The sequence below is a fragment of the Triticum aestivum genome, chromosome 7B, assembly GCF_018294505.1.
Source record: "Triticum aestivum cultivar Chinese Spring chromosome 7B, IWGSC CS RefSeq v2.1, whole genome shotgun sequence".
Classification (NCBI taxonomy): domain Eukaryota; kingdom Viridiplantae; phylum Streptophyta; class Magnoliopsida; order Poales; family Poaceae; genus Triticum; species Triticum aestivum.
Genome location: NC_057813.1, coordinates 345,250,845 through 345,266,726, shown reverse-complemented (window position 1 = coordinate 345,266,726; position 15,882 = coordinate 345,250,845).

The window sequence follows — 15,882 nt, the reverse complement described above, 5'->3', positions numbered from 1 at the left end:
CTGTCAGGAAATCCCAAGCCACCAGACGACCGACAACTCTCGGACGTCCGATGCCTAGAGGCACCAGCCGACCAGCCCAAGTCCCAGCCAGCACACGCCCCAGCAACTGGATGACTGACGGGGATCGGATGTCCGACACCTCTAGCGCCCAGACGACCGTGCTCCTCCGAATGACCGGCACAATCCTCACCGAGCCAAAACGTCGGAAGAATGGTGGCCACCGGATGACCGACGCCTCGGACATCTGACCCCAACTAGACATCGGACACAACCTGATTAGAGCGTAAATGTCGGACTTACGACAAGTACCGGACGTCCGAGCCCCCTCGAGACGCCAGACGACCGGTAGCTGTCGAACGTCCGACACCTGTGCATGCACCGCGTGTTGGGCCGAAGCCCACTTACCCATTCATGACACTGGACTATATATACTCCTTGTCGGTGTCAAAACCGGCGGATCTCGGGTAGGGGGTCCCGAACTGTGCGTCTAGGCGGATGGTAACAGGAGACAAGGGACGCGATGTTTTACCCAGGTTCGGTCCCTCTTGATGGAGGTAAAACCCTACATCCTGCTTGATTAATATTGATGATGTGTGTTACAAGAGTAGATCTACCACGAGATCAAGGAGGCTAAACCCTAGAAGCTAGCCTATGGTATGATTGTTGCTCGTCCTACGGACTAAAGCCATCTAGTTTATATAGACATCGGAGAGGGCTAGGGTTACACAGAGTTGGTTACAATGGTAGGAGATCTACATATCCGTATCGCCAAGCTTGCCTTCCACGCCAAGGAAAGTCCCATCCGGACACGGGATGAAGTCTTCAATCTTGTATCTTCATAGTCTTGGAGTCCGGCCGATGATGATAGTTCGGCTATCCGGACACCCCCTAGTCCAGGACTCCCTCACTCCTCATCCTCCCTCTTATCAGTGTTAGTATTGGTTTAGCTCATTTGAGAGATAGAGCTTTGCTCATCCATCCGGATCTACTCCACCGAGAGACACCGCGGCCTCTACGGAGAACATCCATCTTGGATTCCAGACCCCTCACGGGAAGACCTTCAAGACCTCCTCATGGAGAAGAACCTGCTACTTGTATCGTCCTTTGTTGATCGTGGATCGTGTATCTCTTTGTGTTTCGTGAAGCTAGCACATGTGTAATCGAATCTTGTTGGTTTGAGTGATTTCTATCATCTTTACCCTCGTGTTTTCCCTCTTTTTCTTCATAGGATCTGCTCCAATCGTGAAAGATCGGCCCTAGGGTTTCCACCCTACATCATCTTGGTGTCATGAGCCATGATGATTATGATTTTGGAGTCCTCCCTCTTTGTTTTCTAGCCTAATTTTGTTGATTCGTCCTAATTTCAAAAATCCCCACAAAAATAACCCCCAATTTGTTTTTGTGATTTGTTGGTTTAGATGAAGTTCATCCATGGATTTTCTTTGCCTCTGGTGGATCTATCTTTCCCCCATCATTTCCCCTAGTTCCATCGACAAAATCGCCCAAATTCAACCAATTTTCCACCTCCACCTGGAAAACTTGAGTTCATCCCGTGCCCGAAATCGCCCAGCCATCGGACGTCCGACAGGAACCGGACGTCTGACGAGTACCGGTCGTCTGACCACCACCGGATATCCGACGTTCCCTGATGAAACTGATTTTTTTTCAGTTCAACCTCCACTTTCACTTTCGCATACGCACCCCAATACCAATTTCTGCTCTAACATTCCGGTAACCCCACTTATAAAACCACCTCCTCTTTCCGCAACCACCTTTGCTTACCTGCTACGCACTCTGACAATTTTTGACACGGTTTGTTCTTTGAGAATTTGAGTTGCGGTTTCCTTTTCCTAATGTGTTTCGGCTTCTTAGGGATGGTTCGACTTCACAATCACCTTCGCTCATCTTCGTCATCGACATTGACCGCTCGACAATTTTGACACCCTCAACCATAAGCAAGGATGGTAACCTTGGCGACACTTTTTGTACTCCTTGCCATTGCATTGATAACCCCATAGCCCATTTTGCGTACCTTTCCTATCAAGACTAGCCACTTGAGTATTGCCGGCAACGCTACTTGTGCACATTAGTGAGCATTGCATATACCATCATCTTGGTGTCTATATCTTGGTATTATCTCTTGTGTCACAAGGTTGTCATGGTATATATGCAATTGGTATCTTGCTTTGTGAAGTTTGCATGGAAAAGATCTCAAAAGAGAAAGATCCAAACAAGCTTTTAAGAAAAAGAGAAAGATAAGCAAAGAGATTTTAAGCAAGAACCATAGCATCATACAACATTAAGATTGTCATATTCGATCATCTTGGATCATATCATAGGAATACCATACATATCGCATACTTGGGATAGAAGTCGTTGCATTTTTTGCTTAGTAGGTTGTGCACGAGCCTTGTATCCACCTATTGTGCAATCATGCTAGTGTCTCTCTAGTGTTGTGCAACAAGAGCATTTTCCGTGGATTCCACATTTTGAGCTCATTTTGGTTGCACGACCCCATCTATCCATGTGTGTGTGTGTGTGTTTCCGTGTGCCACATATTGCTATTGTCTACTTGTTGCATTTGCAAATTGCGAATCTTTTTCAACATTATTGAGTCTTACTAATAGTTGCATCAAAATTTTGTGCCACCATCCTCACCAAGATCCACCAAAGGCTTTTACTTGTGTAGGTATGAGAACCGACAAGAATTGGTACCAATTGTGCTATTTCCTTGTTACATCATTTGAGTGATCGTTGATCCATCTTCAACATTGGTTAAGGTACATTTGGTATAGTTCTTCTACCAACCCACTCTTCATCGAGCAAGACAATGACTCGACCACCTACGTCACCAAGAGCCACCTCTTTGGTGCACAAAGAGATCTGCATCAAGAGCAACAAGCTTTGGGTGATTTCATCGACAACCTCGCCACCGACTTACGACAATCCGAGCAACGTACAAGAGAGTACTTCGACACATCCATGGTGTAGCGACCAGACCTCAAACAGTCTGATCTCAGTGCATCAGTGTCATCCCTGGATCGGTAATGCTGACATGCACGCAGAGTTGGCCGATATCCCTCTGAGAGATACAGTACCACTGGAAGAGATTCAGTTGGGTAGCGATTTGACCTATGAGGAGAAACCAGTCAAGATTCTCGAGTTTGCCAGCTGAGTCACACGCAGCAAGGTTATCAAGTTTTGCAAAGTTCAGTGGAGCCACCATACCGAGAATGAAGCCACCTGGGAGCGAGAGGAAGATCTACAGAAGGACCACCCTCACCTATTTTCTAGCCAACCCGAATCTCGAGGCCGAGATTCATCTTAAGGGGGGTAGGTTTGTAACATCCCAAATTTTCAATTTTGAATGTTATAAATTAGATCATCTTTGCATATCATATTTTATTGCATTTTGGCTTGATCCTAGAAATTCTACGCAACTCAAGGACCCACGGAGAGAGTTGAGGATTTCGTTATTTTCATATTTGAGTTTTCTCAAATTTTCAAAAGAGGACCATTTGATTTTAATTATTTTATCTTCGAATGTTTCTATTATAAAAATAAGAGAGAGGGAATAAAATGACTTTCCCAAAATAAAGAAATATTGGGGATTTAATATTAAAATGAATTTCCCAAAATAAAGAAATAAGATTTATTTCGAAGTTTTATCCCTATTTTATTTGAATGAGGAAAAATGCGCGTTTTTCAAAATTTCTTTTATAGGCCCAAATAAATGTTCATCTTGTCCAGCTTATTTTTAGAGGATGGGGAAAATTTATTTCAAGACTTTTGGCGTCCGTTTAGTATTTCTTTTCTTTTTTTTCTACACGTCGTAATTATTAAAAAAAAGGAAACAGACTTCGGGTTGTACCCGAGCGGGACTCCTCGGGCTGACCCTTATAAGCCGCCACCCCTGGCACCCCCAGCCCACCCAGCCGACCGGCCCGAAACCCTAGCAGCCAGCCTCCGCCGTCGCCCCGCGCCGCCGACCCCTCGCGTCGCCACCGGAGCCGCCACCGGAGCCGCCGGACCCCGCCGCCGCCTTGCCGCCTCGCCGAAGATCTCGCCAGACCCGAGGTAGCCGTCGCCGTTTTTTTATAAACCCGTTCGTTTTTTTAGAACCCTAGATCCGTTTTTTTAGATCGGTTCATCGGTTTTCTCGGTTTAGTTATTTAGCGGACATTCATCCGTACGTTCGTTTTAAAGAACGGTTTTCGTCGTTTAGCCGCAGACAGCAAACGGTCATTCGTTAGCCTATTCGTCCATTTTTCTTTTTCTCGGATTTTCGCGATTATTTCCGATTGCGATTTCTGATCCGATTTTCGTTCTAGTATAACTTTTCGCTCGTTTCTCGTAATCAGGCAATTCAAGCGCCTAGAGTTTCGTCTCGAAACCCTCTTTCCGATTAACCAACTCAAACAAGTTTTTGCTACTGAAAAATTTGACCTAGGTCCAGATTAGTAAACGAAGCTTGTTTCTTTCGTCGTTTGAGTTTCGTTGCTTGTTTTGATTTGATTCTTTTTGCAAACCGGAGTTCTTAAGTTGAACTTTCTGGTTAGATCTCTTATCTGAGTTTTACCCGTGCATTAGATGAGTGCTTATTATATGCTTGTTTGTTTGCGAAAGAGTACCCGGAGTGCGCAACTTGCTACTACGATTCTCTAGGTTTCACGGATCATCAGCAAGGCTAGTAACACTTTGATCATACCTCTTTACTACCCAGTTTTATTGCATTAGATCAATCCTCAAACAATTGCATGGTTAGGATTTGATAAATATGTGGGTTTTGGGAAGTAGATGAGGTAGTACCTATTGTCCTGTTTATAATCAAACCTTTGGGAGTTACTTCTACGTTTGCTTATATTGCTATGCTATGCTAGTAGACGTGGATTGGGTGAGTGTATCCATGACATATGAGAGATTGTTAATTAATGGTTTACTTAAGGTGGCAACTTTAATACACATCTGGGTGGATTGAGGCACCTGGGGAACCCAGTGTTGCCTGTATTTTTCGAAATCTCGGGGTACCGTGTGATTCTCCTATGGACCGCCACCCAGGCTCAAAGGGATCATGAGATTATTCATGCTAGAACTTCCGTGTGCAGCCGCAAGTTACTATGGGCTCTAGCATAGTTGAGTATGTTGTGTGAACTCTTTCAGTGGTAGACTAGAAGATGTAAGCGATGTAGGTTGGTACTGTCTACCCAGAGTAAAGAGTTAATGCTTCTGAAAGACGGTGTCTCGGTCATCCATTTCTCAAACACCATGTAGTGCAAGAAATCCAACGGAGGAGATTGAGTCTTGCGGGGATAAGTGCGCAAACCTTTGCAGAGTGTATAAACTAATCATGGTTAGCCGTGTCCCCGGTTATGGGCATTTTGAGTATCTAGTACTTGGATTATCATGTGAATCTCATCATGTTACTTAATTTAATTTGATTTGGTTAATGATGATGCTTAATTGGGATTGAGTTGGAGGAACCTTCTCAATGTTTAACAACCACCATGATAGTTAAATAAAATTTATTCCTTTGTTGTAGGGAAAAATTGGCTTTATGCAAAACTATAACCATAGAGCTTTCCACCAGCCATATATGCATGTAGTGATAACATTATTCTGTTCATTACTCTCTCTGTGTTACATTGCCAGCATATTCCATGTGCTGCCCCGTTTTCGGGCTGCAACATTCATGTTGCAGACTTTTCAGACGACGAGTAAGGTGCCTTAGGTCGTGATCTTTCACTCAGTGATGCCGTTGGAGTTGATGGACTCACCTTATCTTCCAAGACTTCCGCTGTTATCATTATTAGATGGCCTTAAGCCATATTTATTGTAATAAGTTCTCTTTTGAGACATTCGATGTAATAAGTGTGTGATTGCTACTTTGTTATAAATCCTTCAAGTATTGTGCCTATCAGCATTACCGATCTAGGGATGACACTGATGCACAGAGATCAGACTGTCTGAGGTCTGGTCGCTACACATGTCCTCTCTCAAGGAGGATATTCGAACCATGATGACCAACCGCTCTTCCACCTCATCCTCCTAGTCAAGACGGAGCCGCTCGAGTCGACAGTCCAACGACACCATCTTCGGCTCAAGTACACCGACTTCAAACACTCTTCGACAAGCCGCGCGCCAAGACCGCCAAGCAAACCACAATACCCTTCACGGCAATGGTCCACAAGAGAAACTTGAAGAGCAAGAATATCTACATCATCAAAATCAAGCTATATTCGCGCAAGCACAAGAAAGGCAACGTCAATGCCAACAAGAGGAAGCACAAGAAGAATGACGCCAACAAGAGCTAATGCACGAACGACGATGCCAACATCAAGATGAGCAAGATGCTATCATACTATGTCAACAACAACAATGGCGTGAAGCTCAAGCACTTGAGGCGCTATGTACCCTACTCATACGAATCACCGTTGCCAACTGTAACCACCAAAGACATCAAGAAGAAGAAGCACTTCACGATGAAGTTCAAGAAAGAAAATATCAAGCACGAGTGCATCATCAAGTTCCACGATCTCCTCCACAAGATATACAATAACAACAAGCTCCTCTAGAACCACAAGCTCGACAAGAAGCACAAGTTCACCAAGAGTAACAAGACTATGGAAATTCTCCATGCCAGGCGCAATTAGAGGGCGACAATCCTCCATGTCAAAGGCGTCATCACCCTCGATCCCAACACAATGAAGAACAACGCTATGGCAAGCTCAAGTTCACCGGAAGCAATGATCCCGAAGACTACCTTTCATGGGCATTGAAAGTCGATAAGATATTTCGTTGGCACAACTATGAGGAAGAGAAGAAGATCAGCATGGCATCCCTTGAATTCCAAGACTATGTCCTCATTTGGTGGGAGCAAGTCCTTGAGCACCGAGAGGCAAGAGGTGAACCACCCATCATAACATGGGATCAAATGAAGGATGTCATGAGAGCGCGCTCTGTGGCAACATACTGTAATTACGACCTATTCAAACGACTACAACTCCTCAAGCAAGGAACAAAGAGCGTTGAAGAGTACTAAAAGGAAATGGAGATTGCCATGATACGAGCAAATGTCACGGAAGATGATGAGCAAACTATGGCACGTTTATTGAATGGACTCAATCATCCTATCAAGAAGATCACCGACTTCCAACCTTACTCCAACCTCATCGAGCTAGTGCACCAAGCTACAAAGGTGGAACTTCAAGTGCAAGATGACTTCAAGTATGCCAGGTTCGTTTCCAAGACCTACAATGACAAAAGCTTCGCCAAGCAATAGAGACAAGTCAAGTTACAAGAAGACTTCGACAACTTCAAGTCATCCTCCTACTACAAGCAAATTCAAGCCGAGATCTTCATCCTCATCTACTCCAACCGATGAGACCATCAAGACAAGTTCAATCAAGTGATTCACATGCGGCAGCCGAGGCCACATGTCCTTCAAGTGTACCAACAAGCGCAACATGATCCTCAATGATGACGGAACCTATGACTCCATGAGTGAAGAGGAAATGGAATCCCTTGAGAAAGTGGCCATGCACCAGCAAGTGAATGATGATGAAGATGATGAAGTCTTTTGTGACAAAGATTCGAGCCCTGCTCTTGTTGTCTCCAAGGTCTTGACTCTTCAACATCAACAAGATGAAGACCAAAGATGCCATATCTTCCACACAAAGGCTGACATCAATGGAAGGTCTGTGAAGGTCATGATTGATGGAGGGAGTTGCCACAACTTGGCAAGTGAAGAACTATGTTCCAAGCTCCAATTGGTCAAGATGAAGCATCCCCACCCCTACAAGGTCCAATGGCTTACCGACTCCAGCACTATCCTAGTGGAACATATGGTGCCACCTCCTTCTTGGACGACCATGGCAATTTGACCGAGGAGTCATCCACAACAGGCGTACCAATCACTATAGCTTCAAGATGAAAGGAAAGGAGTACGTGCTACGACCTATGTCTCCAAATCAAGTGATCTCCGACAAGCAAGCCGCCCATCGTGGAGAGAATAGTGAGAGAGCGAACCACCCAAAGTGGAGTGAGAGCCACAAGCCCAAAATGATTGCCTACATGATGAGCGACAAGAAAAACTTAGTGCTATTTGCCACCAAAAGTGAGATGAGAGAAGTGTGTGAGAACCCATCAAGTGTTATGCACTATGTCTTCTTGTGCAAGGACGAGACACCAAAAACTAACACCTCTCACAATCTACCTTTAGTGTTATCTTCTTTATTGCAGGAATTCCAAGACGTGTTCCCCGACGAGCTACCTCCAGGTTGACCTCCTCTTCGAGGCATCAAACACCGCATTGACCTCATCACTAGAGCACCTCTTCCTAACAAGGCTCCCTACCGCATCAACCCCGAGGAAACCAAGGAGATCCAATGGCAAGTACAACAACTCATCGACAACGGCCGTGTATGAGAAAGCTTGAGCCCTTGTGCCGTCCCGGTAATCCTTGTTCCCAAGAAATATGGTACTTATCACATGTGTTCAGATTGCCGCCTATCAATGCTATCACCATTAGATACCATTACCCCATTCCACACCTTGACGATAAGCTAGATGAGCTTAGCGGGTCCACCATTTTCTCTAAGGTTTATCTTAAGAGCGGCTATTACCAAATTCGCATCTAAGAGGGTGACGAATGTAAAACCGCTTTCAAAACCAATTTTGGCTTGTAAGAATGGTTGGTCATGCCTATGGGCTTATCCAAAGCACCCAACACCTTTAGGCGTGTGATGCATTTTGTTGTCCGCCTGTACATTGGCGTATTTTTTGTAGTCTATTTTGAAGACATTCTTGTCTTTAGCAAATCCCTCAAAGATCATGTCACCCAGCTTAGAACTGTTTTGCAAACCCTTAGTAAAGAGCGCCTTTATGCTAATATGGACAAATGCCTTTTCGGTGTCGATAAGCTTGTTTTCCTGGGTTTTGTAGTATCTTCTAAGGGTGTGCATGTAGATGAATCTAAGATCAATGCTATTAAAACTTGGCCCCAACCAACAAACTTGCAACAAGTGTGAAGTTTTCTTGGTTTAGCCGGTTTCTATCGTAGATTTTTGAAGGATTTTAGCACCATCGCCATACCTTTACATGCTTTAAGTAAGAAGAATGCACCTTTTGTTTGGGGACCATCCGAAGGTACCGCATTCAATGAGCTTAAGAATTTGCTTACACATGCTCCTTTGGTTTCTTTACCCAGCTTTGATAAACCCTTCGAGGTCCATTGTGATGCTAGCGGTTACGACATAGGAGGTGTGTTGATGCAAGAGAAGCGCCCCATAGCTTATTTTAGTGAGAAACTTTCCGGAGCGCAACTCAATTACCCCATATATGAGAAAGAGTTATATGCTTTAGTTAGAGTCTTGCATGTTTGGGATCATTACCTCCACCCTCTTGAGTTCATTCTTCACACGGATCATGAAACACTTAAATACCTTATGGGTCAAACTAAGTTGAACAAGCATCATACTAAGTGGAGTGAATTCATTGAGTCATTTCCTTATGTCATCAAGTACATCAAAGGAAAATAGAATGTTGTGGCTGATGCACTTTCCCGTAGATGCATGCTTGTTACCCAACTTGAATTCAATTCCATTGGTTTTGAGCACGTAAAAGACTTGTATGCGCATGATCCTACTTTTGCTATTCCTTATGCCAAATGTTCAATGCATACATCTTAGGAACGATACTACCTCAAAGATGATTATCTTATGAGAGCTAACAAACTATGTATCCCCAAGTCCTCTCTTTGTTTGCTACTTTTGCAAGAGGCTCATGGAGGTCAACTAATGGGACACTTCAGATGCGACAAGACATTCGCCACACTCTCCAATAACTACTTTTGGCCCAAGATGTTCCGTGATGTCTCACGCTTCACCAACTGATGCTCGACATGTCGCAAAGCTAAGTCTAAAGCTCAATCTGATGGTCTCTATATGCCACTTCCTATTCCATATCACCCATGGGAAGATATCGGTATGGACTTTGTGCTTGGTTTGCCTAGGACTTCGAATGGCAAAGATTACGTGTTTGTTGTTGTGGACCGATTCTCTAAAATGGATCATTTCATCCCATGCAAAAAGATAGACGATGCTTCACATGTTGCAAATCTTTTTTGTAGGGAAATCTTGCGACTACATGGAGTGCCAAAGACTATTGTCTTGGACCGCGACGTCAAGTTCTTGAGCTACTTTTGGAAGACCTTATGCGCCAAGCTCGGAATCAAGCTCTTGTTCTCGTCGGCATACCATCCTCAAACAAACGGCCAAACTGAGGTCACGAACCGGACACTCTCCACCCTAGTACGCGTGTTTATCAAGAAGAACATCAAGGAGTGGGAGGAGTGTCTACCCATCGCCGGATATGCGTACAACCGTGCAAGACATTCAACTACCGGCAGGTCCCCCTTTGAGATTGTTTACGGTTTTAACCTGTTGTCACCATTGGACATTCTCCCTATACCACTACAAGAGCGCACCAACATGGACACGAGTGCACGAGTGAGCTACCTCAAGAAGATGCATCACTACAAAAAAAAGACACATCCGTGACATCTTGGGCCGAATGATTTTTTTCTGTCATACTTGTGACACTTCTATGACGATAATTATGACAAAACCCTGTATCATCACAGATGTGGTGGGCTCCTACTTTTATGAAAAAAATCATGACAAAAAATGGGCTTTTCTTCCTGGGAGGGCCGGAGACGCACCTGCACGACATTCTTTTGGCCGTCAATGATGGGAAAAATCATGGTAGAAGCGAGGGTCAGGAAAATTTCTGGGAGTATCCGGTTACGGCGGGTGGTCAGGGCCGAGCGATGCACGGAGGTTTCCGTGTTTCTCTTGTGTATGCGCATATGTGCGAGGTGTTGGCTAACTGAACCCAAGCGATCGATCCCTTGGTTGTTAACTGAACCTGAGCGATTTATCCGCTGCTGACGGAACCCGACCGATTCCTTCGCTGCTGCTGCTAACTAAACCCAAGCGATCGATCACTGCTGCTGCTTATTGAAGCCGATCGAGCCCCCGTGCGAGACATAGCCAGCCGGTATTGGGTTGCCTCTCGATGAACAGTGATTGTTTCTACCGTGCACGCGGTACGTAGAACGAGTCGAGACGTGGTAAGTCAAGCCGGTTGGTTGGCTGTGGATGAATAGTTCCCGGTGGGGTTTGGATGAACAGGGCCCTGTGGTAGTAGGCCGTTGCCACTGGATGAACAGGACCCTGAGGAGGCCGCCGCACCCCAGCCGGTTGGGGGTGGATGAACAGGACCCTATGGAGGCTCTATGAATAGCAGCTGATGGAGGCTGGATGAACAGTAGTCGTGGATAAACAGTAGCCCATGGAGGCTGGAGGAGGTCGATGGTGGACAAACAGTAGCCCGTGGAGGCTGGAGGAGGTCGACGGCGGATGTATAATAGCCCATGGAGGTTGGAGCGAGGCAGTAGACGGTGGATGAACAGAACCCTGTTTTGACCGTAGGCGCTCCAACACAAGTCCATTTCCTCTATATTGCGGTACGCCACACCCCTCCTGATACGTCTCCAACGTATCTATAATTTTTGATTGTTCCATGCTATTATATTACCCCTTTTGGATGTTTATGGGCTTTATTTTACACATTTATATCATTTTTGGGACTAACCTACTAACCGGAGGCCTAGCCTGTATTGCTGTTTTTTTGCTTATTTTTAGTATTTCGAAGACAAGGAATATCAAACGGAGTCCAAACGGAATGAAACCTTCAGGAGCGTGATTTTTGGAACGAACGTGATCTAGAGGACTTGGAGTGCAAGTCAAGAAGCAATCGAGGCGTCAAGGAGATAGGAGGGCGCGGCCACCCCTCCTGGGCGCGCCCCTGTCTCCTGGGCCCCTCGAGCGGCCACCGACGTACTTCTTCCTCCTATATATACCCACGTACCCCGAAAACATCTAGGGAGCCAACTAAAAACAATTTCCACCGCCATAACCTTCTGTATCTGCGAGATCCCATCTTGGAGCCTTCGTCGGCGCTCCGCCGGAGTGGGAACCGACCATGGAGGGCTTCTACATCAACACCATAGCCCCTCCGATGAGTTGTGAGTAGTTTACCACAGACCTTCGGGTCCATAGTTATTAGCTAGATGGCTTCTTCTCTCTTTTTGGATCTCAATACAATGTTCTCCCCCTCTCTTGTGGACATCTATTCAATGTAAACTCTTTTTGCGGTGTGTTTGTTGAGATCCGATGAATTGTGGGTTTATGATCAAGTTTATCTATGAGAAATATTTGAATATTCTCTGAATTATTTTATGTATGATTGAGCTATCTTTTCAAGTCTCTTCGAATTATCAGTTTGGTTTGGCCTACTAGATTGGTCTTTCTTGCCATGGGAGAAGTGCTTAGCTTTGGGTTCAATCTTGCGGTGTCCTTACCTAGTGACAGAAAGGGTTGCAAGTCACGTATTGTATTGTTGCCATCGAGGATAAAAAGATGAGTTTTATATCATATTGCTTGAGTTTATCCCTCTACATCATGTCATCTTTCTTAATGCGTTACTCTGTTCTTATGAACTTAATACTCTAGATGCATGCTAGATAGTGGTAGATGTGTGGAGTAATAGTAGTAGATGCAGGCAGGAGTCGGTCTACTTGTCGCTGACGTGATGCCTATATACATGATCATGCCTAGATAGTCTCATAATTATTCGCTTTTCTATCAATTGCTCGACAGTAATTTGTTAACCCACCATAATACTTATGCTATCTTGAGAGAAGCCACTAGTGAAACCTATGGCCCCTAGGTCTATCTTTTATCATATAAGCTTTCAATCTACTTTTATTTGCATCTTTACTTTTTGCATTTATATTATAAAATACCAAAAATATATTTATCTTATCATACTATCTCTATTAGATCTCACTTTCACAAGTGGCCGTGAAGGGATTGACAACCCCTTTATTGCGTTGGTTGCGAGTTCTTTGTTTGTTTGTGTAGGTGCGTGGGACTTTTGAGGAGCCTCCTACTGGATTGATACCTTGATTCTCAAAAACTGAGGGAAATACTTACGCTACTTTGCTGCATCACCCTTTACTCTTCAAGGAAAACCAACGCAAGCTCAAGACGTAGCACCTCCCGATCAACAGGACTGTGTTTCGACCGTAGGCACTCGAACAGAAGCTGTTTCCTTTGTTTTGCGGTAAACCAAACCCTTCCTAGTGAATAGGACCCTGTATCGACTGTATGTGGTCGAACAGAAGGCTCGTTTCCTTCGTTCTACGGTACGCCAGACCTCGTTTCGGCTGTTCCGTCCAAGGTGGTTGGCTCCCGATGAACATGGCATATTTTGACCCAGGCAGTTGCCTCTCGGTGAACATGATGATGTTTTCTCCGTCCGACTGAGCCAGTTGGCTGCCGATGAACAAGATGATGTCGTTGTACGCCTTTGAGACCATGTCCGTATGTACATACGTAGCTGTATTTACTTTATTGCAGTGTGGTTGTACATATGTATACACGTTATAGACGGGACTGCATGACATGCTACGTCTGCGGCTCTACTACGACAAGTGCTACTCCTTACTCGGCCACAGTTCATCGATGTAGAGAGACCGATCGGCCAGTATGTACGTACACGTTTGCGACCATACAGACAAAGCTATGTACGCTTCGACCAGGTGGGTCCTAGATGTTCCTTGCGTGCGAAGATATAGCTGGTGGGTCCTAGCTGTCATGGGGGAAAGTCTTTTTTCTAGTATGGACACACTTCCTTGCGTGCGAAGATGTAGCTGGTGGGTCCCAGCTGTCATGGGGGAAACATTTTTTTCATGAAATACGGTGGCCTGTCCGGTGGATCCCTGTTGTCAGGTGGAAGAATCATTATTTTTGCGCGTAATAAGGAGGCACTTCCTTGCTGTGGCCATGGACCCAGCTGTCAGCCTCTCCACGTACAATACTCTTCTGATGGAAGTCGTTCCTTGACCACTTCGGCCACGCCGTGCCGACAACACCAAGGCGGTGGACGACGGTGAGGCCTAGGAAGGGGAAGACGCAGAGGCGGGGAAGAAGCGGCAGTGGATGCCTGCGTCGAGAGGAGTATGAGCGTTGACTAGTTCGGCTGCGGTGTGAGCCCGCCATCGCCGCAGAATAACAGGGGTTGTGGGTGACTAGAGGGATGGCCTGGCCAGCGGTTGGAGTAGGAAGGGGCGGTGAGGCCTGCTCAGCAACATAGCCGGCCACGAGAGGCAGGAGCAGGCGGCACGGCCCCAATGGTTTGGGCAGCTGGAGAAAGAAGACAAGAGGTTGAAGAAGCACGACAGCTGTTGGATCGCCATCGTACGGTCATTGCAGCTCGAATCGTTTATATTGACTAAGTTGACAAAGCCCTGCATCAGCGCCAACTTAGTAGGCGCACAAGTCAGCCTCCAAATATGATGGGTCCCATTTTTTTGTTCGTAATAAGGAGGCACTTGCGTGCGAAGAGATATAGCTGGTGGGTCCGAGCTGTCAGCGGCGGGAATGTTTTTTTCGCGAAATACAGACGCCCTTCTGGTGGGTCCCTGCTATCAGGTGGAGGAATCATTATTTTGTGTGTAATAAGGAGGCACTTCCTTGCTGCGGCCGTTGACCCAGCTGTCAGCCTCTCCACGTACATCCCTCTTCCGATGGAAGTCATTCCTTAACCATGTTGAGCACGCCGCGTCGAGAGCACCTAGGCGGGGACGACGAGGAGGCCTAGGAAGGGAATGACCAGGAGCCGGGGAAGACTCAGTAGTTGTTTCCCATGCGGAGGGGAGTACGAGTGTTTACTCCTTCGGCTGCAGTGTGAGGCTGTCGTCGCCAAAGAATAACAGGAGGTCTGGGTGAGTAGAGGGATAGCTAGGCCAGCGATGGGAGTATGGTGGGGCAATGAGGCCTGCGCGGCAGCGCCGCCGGCCGCAGGAGGAGGGAGCAGACAGTCCCGCTGGTGCATGTTTGTGCGACTGGAGCAAGAGGAGCAGAGATTGAAGAACCATGATAGTTGTTGGATGGACATCCAACAGTCACTGCTCTCGCGCGTTGACTAGGTTCGCACGACGTTGCGTGCACGTCAACCTTTTTTTAGGAAAGCGTACGCGTCAACCTATGGTGGGTGCACAAGTCAGCCTCAAATCTGTGGAAAACAGCATACAACCCATGTGTCATTATTTCTAGTAATTTACAGCCCCATTTGCTAATTCTTAAGGATTTTTTTGGAGCCCATATTCTTTTTGTTAGCATTACAACCCATATTGTGGCCACGATTAAAACATTATACAAATTTTTGCATATTTCGGTGCGGTCTGAACTATTTCTAGTCCCGAAATTTCAAGGCACAATCAAATTAATATGAAAAATAAATTCATATCAATATAACATCCAAATAATTATCCACGCATAAAAATCAATGGAATTTAAATTCTCTAAATGAAAAAAATAATTGAAACTAATTGCCGGTTTGATGTGTGTTAAGAATGTACAACCCATTTCTCATTAATGATAGCCCATTTTCTCGTCATGAAAGATTTGCAGCCCAGCAGGGCTGACAATGCAAGTAAGCCTCGGTTGGGTAATCTGCAAAAGAACAAAAAAACTGGGCTAGCCATTTTCAGAAAGAAAAAAACTACTGGGCTGGTCTTGTGGTAAACATAAAATAAAAGGTTGGCTAGACAGGCCAAAGTGCCCCGCACAGCCCAATTGACACCCTGCTAACCTCTCAAAAACAAAGATAACTGGGCAAGCTACTTCCCTCGAAAAAACTAGGCAAGCTACTGGGTCCCTCGTGTCGGCCGCTCGTTGTGCAATTCTCTCGTTTATTGACTACGTTGACAATGGCATGGGACCGAGATGTCAGAAATCCATTAGGAGGAACCGTTTT